Genomic DNA, 13,900 nt, shown 5'->3' on the forward strand with positions numbered 1-13,900 from the left:
CTAGTAGTTCTGTTAATACGTAGTTAGGGCCAAACAACTCAACACATGAGATCTGAAGATGTCACTGTGGCCACTTTGAACATTTTTAGTTCTGTGTTTAGGCAATTCAAACATTTAGAAGGTCCTGTGAGTTTCCAGCAGTGTCCTGGGCACATGAGTGCCAAATGTGAGAACCACAAACTGTGGGTTAGGAACCCTTGTTGAGTAGATTAGCCCTTACTTCCTACTGCCGAAGTGAGAGATGGCAGAGATGTTTGTCTCCAATTTTAATAGAGTAAAATTTGTTTAAAAGAGCCAACGGGGTTTCTGAGTTGTTTTATTTCTCCAGCTGTATACTAACCAGCCTTCTCAGAAGAAGAATTTGTCCGTGAAGAGTAATGTGACTCAAGTCCACACTGTGAAAATTGAATGATGGAAGAATGGAGCTTCCAAGGGATTCTGTTTTTCCCCATTAACGCGGAAAGAAGTTTAAGCTGCAAGATACAACCCATCTGGTGGCAACGAATAGCGCTGAAGACCCATTTAGATAGTTTCACTCAATCTCACCCTAGCCATCCCTGTGCTATATTCCGTGTCTCTGTTTCCATGCTTCCCCTGACAAGATTAGAGCCTCATAGAGGCCAAAGTTTCTGGTCTCAAGTCTTCCTAGAGCCCATCACCCAGGCACAGGGCCAGCTAACAAATGAGTGTTCAGCAGGTGCATGCAGAAACAGTCGTTGGCGATACCCTCCTAGCCCAGGCCCTCAACTGCTTGGAAATGGTCGCTACTGGGCAGTCACCGCTGCTAAGGGTGTGCTAAGAGATTACGGCAATGACAAGAACAGGGAACAGATGGTCTTTGCTCTCGCATATGAGCTCAGGAGTGAATCCCTGAATTGGGATCATTTCTTGCTATTCCCAAATGGCAATATGTAAACTGAAATTCAAAGCAGACGAGTCCCAGGTCTGAGAAGTAGCCTAGTCAGAATCCATAACTTTTCTTTGCCCAGTTAATTCTCCTCCCCTCTTTGTGGAGTATTGAAGGCCAGAGAGGTGCAGGTAGCCCTGGGAGGGAGAGGGCGGAGGATGAGGGGGCAGGGGATGGGGGAGGGAAAGGGGGAGGGCTGACCATCAGTGGGGAAGTGAAAGAGATTTCGAAAGAAGCAAAGAATAATGAATGCTTTAAAAGCTGACGCTTTCCTTTAGCAGGAAAATCCCAGTTTCAGGTATTTCTGCATGCTGCCCACACCCCAGGAAGAGACCTTTGAACAGCACTCCCCTGGATTCCGCACTGATTAGCAAGCACAGGTCATTCTGAACTCCTTAGGAAAATCAGCCCTCTAACTTAAGCATGTAGTATAGTCAAGGCAGTGTGCTAGATGCGCTGTAACTTCTTAGTAATAAATAAATAAATGCCATCTCCCTGTGCAGCACCCCTACCACCCCAACTCAGGAATGGCCCCAGCAGCACGCCCTGGTGGCCAGCGCCGCCACCCGGCAGCACCGAGAGCATCCTGTGTGTGCACACATTCGTATTCTGTCTCTGCTCTCAGCATTCTGGATGCTGTTGTCTAATCCTCAGTGATTGGTGGAGCATTCTGGTGATAAATGATAAAAGCCTGGCACTCCTCTCTCTTTCCCTAACAAGCAAAGAGCTTGTGCTACCGGAGGTGACAGCTTTGAGGCATCTACCCGGGCTTGCCTCTCCCCAGACGTCTGTGCTTTCCCAAACGATCCTTCAGGAACCGGGTCCCCAAGCCTGACCCCTCCCAGGCTTCCACAGGCACTTGGATTTCATGCTTTAGCAAGGGCAAGTGCTCAGTCCAGACCTCAAACAGCATCACGCCCCAGAAGACCACTGACATTTGCCGACCAGTTGCTGCTTTCCCATTCCATGTCAGCGCTATCCAGTTCTCCCAAGTTCTGCAGGGCTTTGCAGGACCGAGAAGCTCACGTGAGGCCCCAGACCAGTGAAGAGCCACGGGGTTAGACCACCAGAATACGCCTAGGGGCCTCTAAAGGGGGTTACCCTCAACAGCCCTTCCACCCAGGGCCCAACAGGGTGCGCACCTAATTCTGGGTGGGGCCAAAAAGCGCTGTCAGGTCCACAAGGCCAACACAGGGCCAGAGCCTCAGTTCTGACTTTTCCCCACACGGGCGTGGTCTTTCCAGCTCCTGCAGAGCAGGGTGGGCCTAGAGGCAATGAGTTTGTCCAGACTAATGTGAGTTGGCCTTTTTTGACTGCAAAACCACAGCAAGAAATACATTTCACAAACTTTGCATCACCTCCCCACGGAGATATTTAGATGTAGGTATAGGCGTAGGTATGGGCAGATGTATATATAGTAGGGAAAAAAACACTCACCCTCTTTGTAAGTGATGCCTCGAGGTTTCTGTTTGTAATCTGTTGTTCCACAACGCCAGCAGTAAACCACTAGGTTGATTTCACAACCCACTCATGGCGTGCAGCCCACGGGCTGGAAAGCTCTGCTGTATGAAATCGACAGTGTTTTACTGAGCCCTGCACTGCAGCAGCATCTTATTCTCAAGGGCTAAAGTGCCAGATTGGAACTGATCAGAGAGGCTCGTCTCCATCTACCATAACCCCCTACAAAGATGCAGAGGAGGCTGGCTGCGGTGTAGGGAGGTTTTGCTCCCAGGAAAGCCTCAGGGAAATGAGGCTGGGCACGCGCCGGCTGGGCACGCGCCGGCTGAGCCCACATCCCTCTCCGTGGCTGTGCTCTCTGAATCTCATTCACAGTCCTCCCCAACCACCTCCTCTCTCTTCTCGAGGTTTACAAGATTAAGGACTGAATGTCAGCTAAGCTGAGAAGAGAATGGGCGTGGAAATGGCCCATGAGAGAGAAAGGGAGGGTCAAGTGCTGCTCTTGTTGGGGGGGGGGGGCGCTGCCCCTGGGGACGGTGCCAGCCAGCCACTGCAACCTCCACAGACCTAGGCACCAGCCTTTGCCCACCTTCCCCCTGCCCGGCAGAGGACCCTGTCGTCTTTCAGATCCCACTCTCCTTTTCTCCACTCAGAAAACCTTTACATAGCAGGGACCATCCCTGGCCCTGAGATTCAAGTGGAAGGTGGGTTGTCACGCACACCCCCAAATGGCTGGGGTCTGGGGACACCTGAGCTGGCGTTAGAGGAGGATGAGACCCTGGGAATCACTGGAGGAGACACTCTTTCAGTTCAGTCAAAGAAATCTGCCGTCCTCTGGCCCTCCACACATCCTCGCCACCCGCTGGGTGAGCAGAATAGGAGAGAATACGGGGGCCTGAAGGCAGGTGCACACTTACCCGCATGCACGTTCTTTGCTCCATCCCTCTCTAGATGACGAAAGCTGCTCTGTGTTGGCTTCAGCCACTCACTCAGCTTAAACGGACAGTATTTGTTGTGCTGGGACACGGACATGATTTCCAGCCCTGCCTGCTTCCCCACTGACCTGCAGCCAGCCAGATCATCTGTCCCCTGAACTTGTCCATGAAGCCTAGCTTGGCACCGCCAACACGCTGCACAGCGATCGTGATTCCCACTCAGGCCACTCTGGGGCCAGGGCTGGGTTGCTCTTCTCTGTTGATGAGTAGGAAAAGCTTCCCTTCTCCATCAAGAATGCAAGGCACCACCTCCCAACTGTCTTCTGTCCACTTCCCGCTCGCTTCGTCTCAGCCCTGGTTTCTTTCCATCCAAACTTGATGTTTTGTGGAGTACAAGGCCCTCCAGTTGAAGGTACAATTGGAGGGGACCATAGGATAATCTTAAATGCACAGGCCAGCAGCAAGCACTGTCCTGAGGTCTTTTGTGCAAAGCTGAGGCTTCAGGGGACTCCCAAACTCAATCCATGCCCTCAAGGAATTTACAGTGTCTTTGGAAAAACACACAAATCTAGGCATGCATGCAAAGCAGCAAGAGTAAACTAACCCTTTGTAAGCTCTGTATAGAAGGCTGGGTAGGTAGGAGTGTTTTCAGCCTACCTCCAGGGGAAGGGCCCCAACTGTGGAGGGGAAGGGCCCCAACTGTGGAGGGGAAGTTAAGTTGGAATTTTAGTGAAATCTGATTCTCAATGGGGAGCGCCTTACCTAGCAGGTCAAAGGAGGTGGGGGTCCACAGGAAATACTCAGAAACAATTGAGGCAGTCTTTTTTTTTGGGGGGGGGGAGGCAAACCACTTCTTCTCTGAGTCTTTGACTTAATTTTTTCTGTGCTAGTAAAGTGTGGTTTAGAATAATGAAGAAAGAATGTAATTGTGAAAAGTGTTTGAATGAGATTCAGGAGCAGCAATTCCCCTGTATAAAGATTTACCAATTCACACTCCCACCAACAGTGTAAAAGTGTTCCTATTTCTCCACATCCTCTCCAGCATGTAGGCGGGTATTGAACAATGAGAACACATGGACACAGGGAGGGGAGCACTACACACTGGGGTCTGTTGGGGGGAAATAGGGGAGGGACAGTGGGGGTGGGGAGTTGGGAAGAGATAGCATGGGGAGAAATGCGATACAGGTGATGGGGAGGAAGGCAGCAAATCACACTGCCACGTGTGTACCTATGCAACAATCTTGCATGTTCTTCACATGTACCCCAAAACCTAAAATGCAATAAAAAAAATAATAAAAAGATTTACCAAAATTCCAGCCATTTGAAATTAGCTATTTGAATTTCAAAAGAAAAGAAAGAAAACTACTTTTATCAAACACCTGCTATTTCAGATATTTTGAATGAGCTTAAAAATATAATCCTCATAAACCCTGAGATAGTATAATAATCTACAAGTTATTTATCTTGTAGAGAGTCCACAGCTTGTAAATAGCAGTGTCGCCATTTAAACCTTGGTCAGCGTCCAGTTCCCATGCTCTGTCAGTATGACACATACTGAAGGCACCAATTTTTAACTTTATAAACATAAAAGGAAAGATTTCTATTCTCCAAGACAAGAAAAATCTAGCATTATCTTGAACCTCTGCTTCTCCTTTGCAAACGACCTCTGTAGCAACTCAAGAAGTATTTACAGTAAACAAATATCTCTTACTTTAGGGAAAGCTTTGGAGTCTAGAAGCTAAGCCATCTGGCATAGATCACAAAACTGCAAGGCAAGATCTTTCACTTGTTGATAAGTAATTTTCTTTTTTTTTCTTTTTTACATGTGAAGAACATGCAAGATTGTTGCATAGCTACACACATGGCAGCGTGATTTGCTGCCTTCCAAGGCAGTCTTTAGGCACGGCATTGGAAGATGTCTGCAGAAGACAGGGGCACAGAGGAGGAGGGAGCAGAGGCCTTGGGGGTCTGGTCCTCCACCTCAGGTCACAGGGCTAGGACTTATGGACTTATAGAGTTAGGACAGGAAGCTGTGGGGAGTTCTGTGAGCCGGGAAGTCCTAGGTGCTCCGCGGTGGGGAAAGGAGAGAAAGGTGGAGAAGGCTGGAGCCTGGAACTGGGAGGCCAGTCAGGAATCCGTGCAGATGCCCCGGTACCTGGCCGCCCACAGCTGGCTGATTTGAAGGCCGTGGGAGTGCATGGGTGGGTGGGCAGTGCCCTGCAGGGGCTCGGGAAGGAGCCAGTGAGAGGTGTTGAGTATGCTGGAGTCAAAGGTGACATCCAAGATTCTGGTTTGGGAGAACTGGCCCCGTGACACAGTGAGGGGTCGTCAGACATTATTTGAGAACGCAGTCAAAAGAGGTCCTCTGCAGGATCCCTGAGCAGTGGGATTATAGGAAAACGTTTCAACCTTGACGGACTAGCACAGAAATCCCACCCAACGGATAAAGCTGCTTCTTAACTTGTTTTTTCCTCATCTCAACTCTTCCTCCTCTCTTCAGGCATCACAGAACTTGCTTCTGGAGCTCAGGCGTCATCCTGCACCACAAAATACTAGTATTTCTCTCAGTTGACAGATTTACAAGCAACCGCCCCACATGCCTGGCGGCCCAGGCAGAGGTGGGGCCAAGCCTGGCACCGCAGGTCCTGGTAGCTCACAGGGGACAGGACGGAGGTGCTGGCTGGAGCCCTGCTGGTCCCTGAGCTGACTTGTCTGTGGGAAACAGCAGGGCCAATTCTCTTTCTCTCTCTAAGCATCAGCAGACACCCCTGAAACTTCACTTTCTATGCCTCAAGCCATCCTCCTGGATCACTAGGTTGCTGAGAGCAACAGGGACCTCTGCAAAAAAGAATGTTATGCTCAGGAACGAGGCCAGTCCTATTTCCCCATGGTCCGATCCTCTGTCTACTTCTGCCTCTCAAAATACACAAAACCAAGTCTTCTTTTGCTTAGAGATCAAGGAGCCCGTCTCGGTGCTCTGGTTTTCCTCTGAGGTGTTATTTCTAATCACACTGAACGGCGGAAGGAGGTCCTTGCTTTTCTTTCCTCTTTAGTGCTGATAGAACATCTCAAAGCCCTCTGCCTCTGCCTCTGCCTCTGGAGTAGTATCTTCAATGGGCACCTGAGGCTTCTCTCCCAGCATTCTGGACCCTGGTACCACCTATGTGGGAGAGCAGGCTTTGTGGCAATCAGCAAGGGTGGGCAGGTAGGGTCTGATCCAGGCGATGATCTGAGAGCAGAAGTCCTATCCAACCTCAGGGGGGTTCTCCCCACAGCCCATCCTATACTTTTGAAGAGGGTAGTATTTCCTAATAAGTCCTCCTGTGTCTTTCCTGCTATACTTTGGTCTCGAGGCAGCCCTCAGCCCTCCAAAGATGAGCTGCCCTCTGCTGGCACCAGGTCTTAAGTCCTTCATGCCCAGGACTTCATGGATAAAATCCTCCTTTGCTCCACCAGGGGCTGGCAGGCAGGGCAAGTGTCCCTGGCTGTAGAAGCCACCTTAGGCTGAGCCCGACTAGTCTCGGGGATCACCACCGCAGCCTACATCGTCTGTGGGTGTGCACTAGAAAAAACCTAACAAAGCTCACATCGCACTCACCCACCCCCCGCCCCAGCCACAGTGATCTCAGATCTAAAATGAGGTCTTTGGACTCCGGGGGGCGCTATCCATGACCCTCCAGCACTGGCAATCCCGTGTTTCTGGGGCCCTGTCAGCAGTTCCTTCTTCACCCCAACTCAACTTGTCCTGCCTTTTAAATGTCGAGAAGGCCAGGAGGAGGCCACATGAAGGAGCCCAGCTCCATGTCCTGACGATTATATGGTAACTGTGGTCACGTTTGCCTGAACAGAGAGCAGGTGGTGCCACTAGGAGCCCTCACACTCTTGAGAGCACTTTTCATTTCCTAAGCTTGGGTTGAATTCTTCTGGTGGGTACCCGGTACCAGCCGAGGGGATGCAATGTGAACACGCCCACCCCCAGAGGCTCACGGCTCCATGGGAGGGACAGGCTCTAAATTAGGTAGTCTTTACTGGAGGACTGGGGCAGATGAGGCACCTGCTGTCTTCCACAGGAGCACGGGATGAAGGATTTTAAATCCACCGTGGGGCGAGGAAGGTAAGGATGTTCCTGCCCGATCAACTCAATAGTGTCTACACCCCGTTCGCTTTTCCTTTCTGATTCGGAGCTCTCTCTGTTTTTCTTGTTGCCATTGTTTCAGGGGGTTTCTTTGTTTTGCTTTTCGGTTTGGAGGTGAATGGAATCTTTCGATTTTATGAAACTTTTAGAAATTTGGCTGATGTACAATTATTCTTCCTTCCTGGAACTGAGTTCATGGGATTAGCCAACCCTGTCCATTTCCCGATGAGCACGTGGAATCCCAGCTCCAGATGAAAGGGGCCGCCCTGTCTGAGCAGCGCTTTCCTCAGGGTAGAGATGACGGGGCCCTCTGCACTGTGAGAATGACGGGGGTGGGGGAGACCTGAGAGAAAGTGGCAGAAATGTCCACCCATTGGGGCCAGTGTGCACTCCAGGCTCTCCTAAGAGAGTGTTCATTTCTCCTTTTTTGTCTTCCTCCTCTGCAGCCAGCTTCCCTTCCAACCAAATACTGACCCAGCTGTTTGGGGGACATTTTTAAGCCACGGCAACTGCTCATCCCACTCACCCTGCGACCTTCCTGCAGCCTGGGAGACCTCCACTTTTCTTCCTCTCTAGCCGCCTGCCCCAGTCAATCTTGACAAAGAAGGCAGAGAAATACTGGAGTCTAAAATGAGTGTGATGTGTGTCAGCTGGAGGACCTGCGTGGGCGTTCTTCACACAGATCGGCTTTGAACTTAGAGCACACGTGCCACTCTGAGCAGACCAATGACCTGAAATATAATGGCATCTCACAGCCCCCAGACACCACCTCGCCAGCTGCTGTGGTCGGGATCTCTGTCCCTCTGCTGTGAGGTGATCCAGCCCCTCATCCTGCCTGGTCCCAAGCTGTGATGCTGTACCCCTCCCAACCTTGCAAACTAACAGGCTGACAGGCGGTTCCTTCCCAGAAATCTTACACACATTTACATGCACTTCAATCTCTTGTGTGTTAATGAGGATAAAGTGATGAGCAAGCGGACAGGATCCCTATCCTCAGGAAACTAACCGTCTAGAGGGATGAGACAGACATTAATCAAATAATCACCCAAAGTGGCATTACTTATGATAAGTACTGGGAGGAAAATGCCCAGAGTGATCTGAGATATTCCAAATCTCTAGAAGAAACCAGAGAATGAGGCTCCTGAAAAATTCTAGTTCTCTCTTCCAGCTGAATGCGATTGCTCAACAGCTGTGCTGGTTGGTGAATGATGGTTTCTTCACAGCTGCCTTCCAAAATGTGAGATAATGAGGCTCTCCTGCAGATGACATTCAGGTTTATGCCATCTAAAAGCAGCCTTTAGGGTTGGGATGGTAATGGGGATTCCCGTGCCCCAAGCCCACCTCAAGGTCCCACACCTGTGGGCTCCAGGCTAATGGAAAACGTAGCAACCACATGACAAGAAGATCCGACAAACTTGCCAACGCAGGAAGCTTAGGTCCCTTGATTTTTTGTCCACTTTTTGGCCCTCCTCCACCCTGCATTTCTGTGGCTTGTTTTTGAAAAGGCCTAGCGGGCTTCGACCCTGATTCTAAAAACTTGAATCACATTCTATCTCCCCCGGCCCTTTACCAAGCTGGCTTGGGGCTTCTTCCTAGGCCTTCCTCTCTAAGTAGAGAGGGTGCTCAGAAATCCCTCCAGAGAGTTGAGATCCAGTTTACAGCTTGTGCACCCTCACCTGTGGCTGTACAAGTAGAACTAGTCCAACCTAATCTAAGGTTAATTTGGAACGGAAATGCAGTGTTCCCCAGGGTGGATCTAAGTGGGCATCTGCCTCGACTTCCCTCAGTGGAATCTGTTGTGCAGCCTACCTGCGCCCGGGTCGGCTCACCGCTCAGGATGCACTAAGCTCATCCACCTGGACGCTGTCCTTAGTTCTTGCCGAACACCCTCTCTCCAGCAAGAGCCCTTGAGAAGTACCGCATTGGACCAAGAAGTTTGACTTCCAGGAGTCTGACACAAGGCCCGCTTTGGTTTGCCCTTCTCTGGCTGGTTGTGCTTCCCCGCAAGGACTGCTGATGCTTTCAAACGTCACAGGAAAGAGACCTGCCTTCCGACAGCTTCTCGCTTGCTGGTGGTTCTCTCTGCCACATGGTGTCGCTGTTGAACACTGACCCTACAGAGTCCCCTAGATTTCTGCTCATCCAGCCATGACAATTCCCTTGCGTGGCCATGTGCGGGCTGCAGGCTTCTTCGAAGGAAGATGGCGTTTTGACTTCCATGGCCTTAAACTCAATACATGGCTCTCCCTCCAGCACACATGCAAACAGCCACTTATTTCCAAAGCACATCCAGTATGCCTGTGTCGCTGGGTTAGAGGGTTGCCTCCACCTCTACCACATTTTGTACTAGAATCTCACCCTTTCCTCCAACTTACCCTTCCTTGTACAGTGAGCCTGGATCACCAGTCTTTTCTCAAGGTGTTATTTTGTGCCTTAATCTGGTCCACTCTTATGTATCCCAAAAGACTTTAGAACATTGGACACTAGGACCTAGGAGTTGGAGTGTTTCCCAGAAGACCCTACCTACTATGTAAATAGGCTCACCTCCTCATATAATTAGCTCTGCATTCAGGACAAGTCCCAGAAAGTTCTGGAACACTTCAAATCCATAAAATATAATGAGTGCTTACTCTGTTTCTGCATAACTAAGAGGTATGCTCAAGTGGGTTTTTCAAGGGAAGAAATTAGATTCTCTCAATTTAAAAAAAAAAAGCCAGCTATATTTACATTCCTTCTGTATGTTTGGTCTGTTCTGTCTGCTTGGGGCCTGTGGTCTCTCTTTAGCAATCTTTTATTTACTCTGTTTGTTCCACTAAAGAGTTCATTGCCTAAGCCAAAATTGTAAGATTTTTTTTTAGCATAGGCAATGGGGCCTTCCATATTTGCAGCTGAAAAGGACAATACTTTCCCATGGGCTGTTCTCCTAGAAACAGATTCATAACAAAAGGCCTCAGCCATTGTATTCATATGTAGTACTGATAATGTTCAATGTGGTACATGGTATAAATTTGAAAAAAAAAAAAAATCCTCATTTCTACTCTGGGGCCAAGATCATAGATTATATCACATTTGACTCCATTTCTCACTCTTTTTTAAGTGTTTGCAGTACCTGATTAGGATGATTAGGAAATGAAATATTGCCTTTTGGCTCTCTGAGCAGCACCATGGCGGTCGGCAAGAACAAGCGCCTTATGAAAGGCTGCAAAAAGGGAGCCAAGAAGAAAGTGGTTGATCCATTTTCTAAGAAAGATTGGTATGATGTGAAAGCACCTGCTATGTTCAATATAAGAAATATTGAAAAGATGCTAGTCACCAGGACCCAAGGAACCAGAATTGCATCCGATGGCCTCAAGGACCGAGTGAAGTTAGTCTTGCTGATTTGCAGAATGATTAAGTTGCAGTTAGGAAATTCAAGCTGATTACTGAAGATGTTCAGGGCAAAAACTGCCTGACTAACTTCCATGGCATGGATCTTACCTGTGACAAAATGTGTTCCATGGTCAAAAAATGGCAGACAATGATTGAAGCTCATGTTGATGTCAAGACTACCGATGGTTGCTTGCTTCGTCTGTTCTGTGTTGGTTTTACTAAAAAACGCAACAATCAGATACGGAAGACCTCTTATGCTCAGCACCAACAGGTCCGCCAAATCCAGAAGATGATGGAACTCATGACCTGAGAGGGGCAGACAAATGACTTGAAAGAAGTGGTCAATAAATTGATTCCAGACAGCACTGGAAAAGACATAGAAAAGGCTTGCCAATCTATTTATCCTCTCCATGACGTCTTCGTTAGAAAAGTAAAAATGCTGAAGAAGCCCAAGTTTGAATTGGGAAAACTCATGGAGCTTCACGGTGAAGGTGGTAGTTCTGGAAAAGCCAGTGGGGGTGAGACACGTGCTAAAGTTGAATGAGCTGATGGATATGAACCACCAGTCCAAGAATCTGTTTAAAGTTCAGACTTATAATAGTGGCAAATAAAAAGTTATTCGTGGAAAAAAAAAAAAAGGAAATATTATGCCAAGTCATAGAGGCCACGTGTTTATTTGTCACAGACCCTCAGCAGCAATCTCCAGGACACACTGAGGGGCAGGATCTCTTCTCTTGCTACCAAGCAAGTGATTATTCCTTCTAGTTAAACTCCTTGTGACTGTTTCATAAGAACTTGAGTCCTAATCCCCACCCCTGGCCCCCCAAAATATTCCCAGTCAAAGGGTACCATGTCTTATCACAGTGTTCATTATAAAAATCTCCTTGCCATAAATAAAACTCAGATCAAATAATTCCTTGCTGGAGGACCAGAGCTTGTCCTGCAGACCCAGGGAGGAGAGGTGCACTGGGGAGAGGGAAAGATGGGGGCAGGTAAATCACAGTTTCACTTTTTATTATGTAGACTCTCAGACCTAACATTTTTATAGTAAGCAGCTATTGTCATGCTTCTTTAATTCTCATTTTTTAAAAGTTTTAATAAATGCCATTTCTTTCTTGATTACGTCCAAGTACAGCTGTCTTGAGCTAATGTTGTATACAAGAACCAAGGATTTAAGTGAAGTGGTCCAGAGACAATTGACTTACTGTTTATTATCCCAAATAGAACTCTTTTAAGAATAGCTTGAGGCTGTAGCTTGTATTAAATTTTGACTTCCGCTAACAAGAAATGCTTTGAAATGTGCTAAGTAAGATCAGTTCAGATCCCTGTATTGATGCATGAAGGAAGCCCATGCTTTAAAATCAAAGCAAAGGACATCAAAACTGTCTTTTGTCAGATAAGAATTTCCAGCCAGGCAAGGTGGCTCATGCCTGTAATGCCAGCACTTTGGGAGGCCAAAGCAGGCAGATCACAAGGTCAGGAGTTCAAGACCAGCCTGACCAATATGGTGAAACCCCATCTCTACTAAAAACACAAAAATTAGCCAGGTGTGGTGGCACACACCTGTAACCCCAGCTACTCAGGAGGCTGAGGCAGGAGAATCACTTGAATCCAGGAGGCAGATATTGCAGTGAGCCAAGATCACGCCACTGCACTCCAGCCTGGGCAACAGAGGAAGACTCCGTCTCAAAACAAAAAACAAAAAAAGATTTTCCAGTGGGGGTGAATAGGAGCACAGTCTAACATCCATTCATATTTGTGGTGTGAAACCACTTTCAGATGACCCAGATATAGTATAGATCCCCCACCACAGAGAAGTAGGTAGAGCTGAGTTCCATTCTACGCAGATAACATGATTTTGTTGCCATAAATTAGAAATACTTTGATAGACAACTGGCCCTACTTCCAATCAGCTACTTTGAATTCTGCCCCTATAACTAATAGCCCTACACAGCATGTCAACACTTTAATGTACTGGGGTGACATTTTGAAAGCAGGTCTTTCTTTGAAGGATACAGGAAACTACTTTGCTCAAAGTTAATTGAGCGTCTTATAAGGATTTTCTGAAATGTGTTTGTAGGCTCAAGAGGACATCTGGTTACACCTGTTTTCAGCATGATTCAGGCTAGATGAAAAATCACTGTCAGCGGATATGGTTTACAATGAGATATTGTGTTTGGTTTGGAAGAATCAAATAAAAAATTTAAACATAGATTAAAATTTAACCACACGTCACAGAAATGACTCAAGAATAGATCAAAACTGCTTTCATAGTATAATTTTTTTAATTGTGTGAGGTTTTGCACCAAAAAAACTGACATATTTTTACAATCTTTGTGGGGTTTTTTTAAACAATAAGAATGATCACATGCATTCCACATTTCCACATATAACACACTGCACAAAGGAAGGTTTTTATTCCCACCTCTGAGATGCGTGTTCATTTTCCTTTTGAACACTGCTTTTTGAGGTACTGGAGACCTCTTGATGTAAAAGTCCTCCAAAGTGTTCTTCAAACTAAGGCTTTTGATGAGATGAATGGAACTTGGAGATCTGGCAAGGATTATGCTGCAGCAAACCCAAAGAATTATTTTCATGTCTGTGCTCTGCATTAACTTGTAATTCAACATCAGGATTACCTTTGCTTCCTGCTTTTAACTAATGAGTCTGTTATGGGTCTGAGGCAAATAACAGAGGATGAAAGAAAAGAGTTTAAAGTGTTTAATGGCCAGAAGGCATCATGGCAGCTGGCGAGATCGACTGAGAGCTAAGCCCCTGAGTTACTTGGTTCCTGAAGATGCTCACTGGGTGTTCTCCAGCTATATCCCTACAGGTATGGTCAATACACGTACAGAGCATCCACACTTTTCTTTAAAGGAGGATTGCCTAAAAATGCCTATTAAAATATTTTTAAGTTAGATGTCTACCTCCATTAATTCCTCCACCTGCCTCTCAGCGTTCATAAATCAACAGCTGAAAGATGTCTCCTAGAGCAGCTGATGGAAGGTGCCAGGATGAGGACCTTGAAAGTTTCAAAGGGGCTTGCTTGGCGTTGCTTTTTGTTGGTTGGCTTGTTTAGGGGGGAATGTTGGCCCT

General features: G+C 47.5%; 1 pseudogene; it reads left to right on the forward strand.

Annotated features, from left to right (window-relative positions):
* Positions 1 to 10,588: 10,588 nt before the first annotated feature.
* Positions 10,589 to 11,432, forward strand: LOC108295708 (annotated as a pseudogene).
* The last annotated feature ends 2,468 nt before the right edge of the window (positions 11,433 to 13,900 follow it).

The sequence above is a fragment of the Cebus imitator genome, unplaced genomic scaffold (assembly GCF_001604975.1).
Source record: "Cebus imitator isolate Cc_AM_T3 unplaced genomic scaffold, Cebus_imitator-1.0 Scaffold19, whole genome shotgun sequence".
NCBI lineage: Eukaryota > Metazoa > Chordata > Mammalia > Primates > Cebidae > Cebus > Cebus imitator.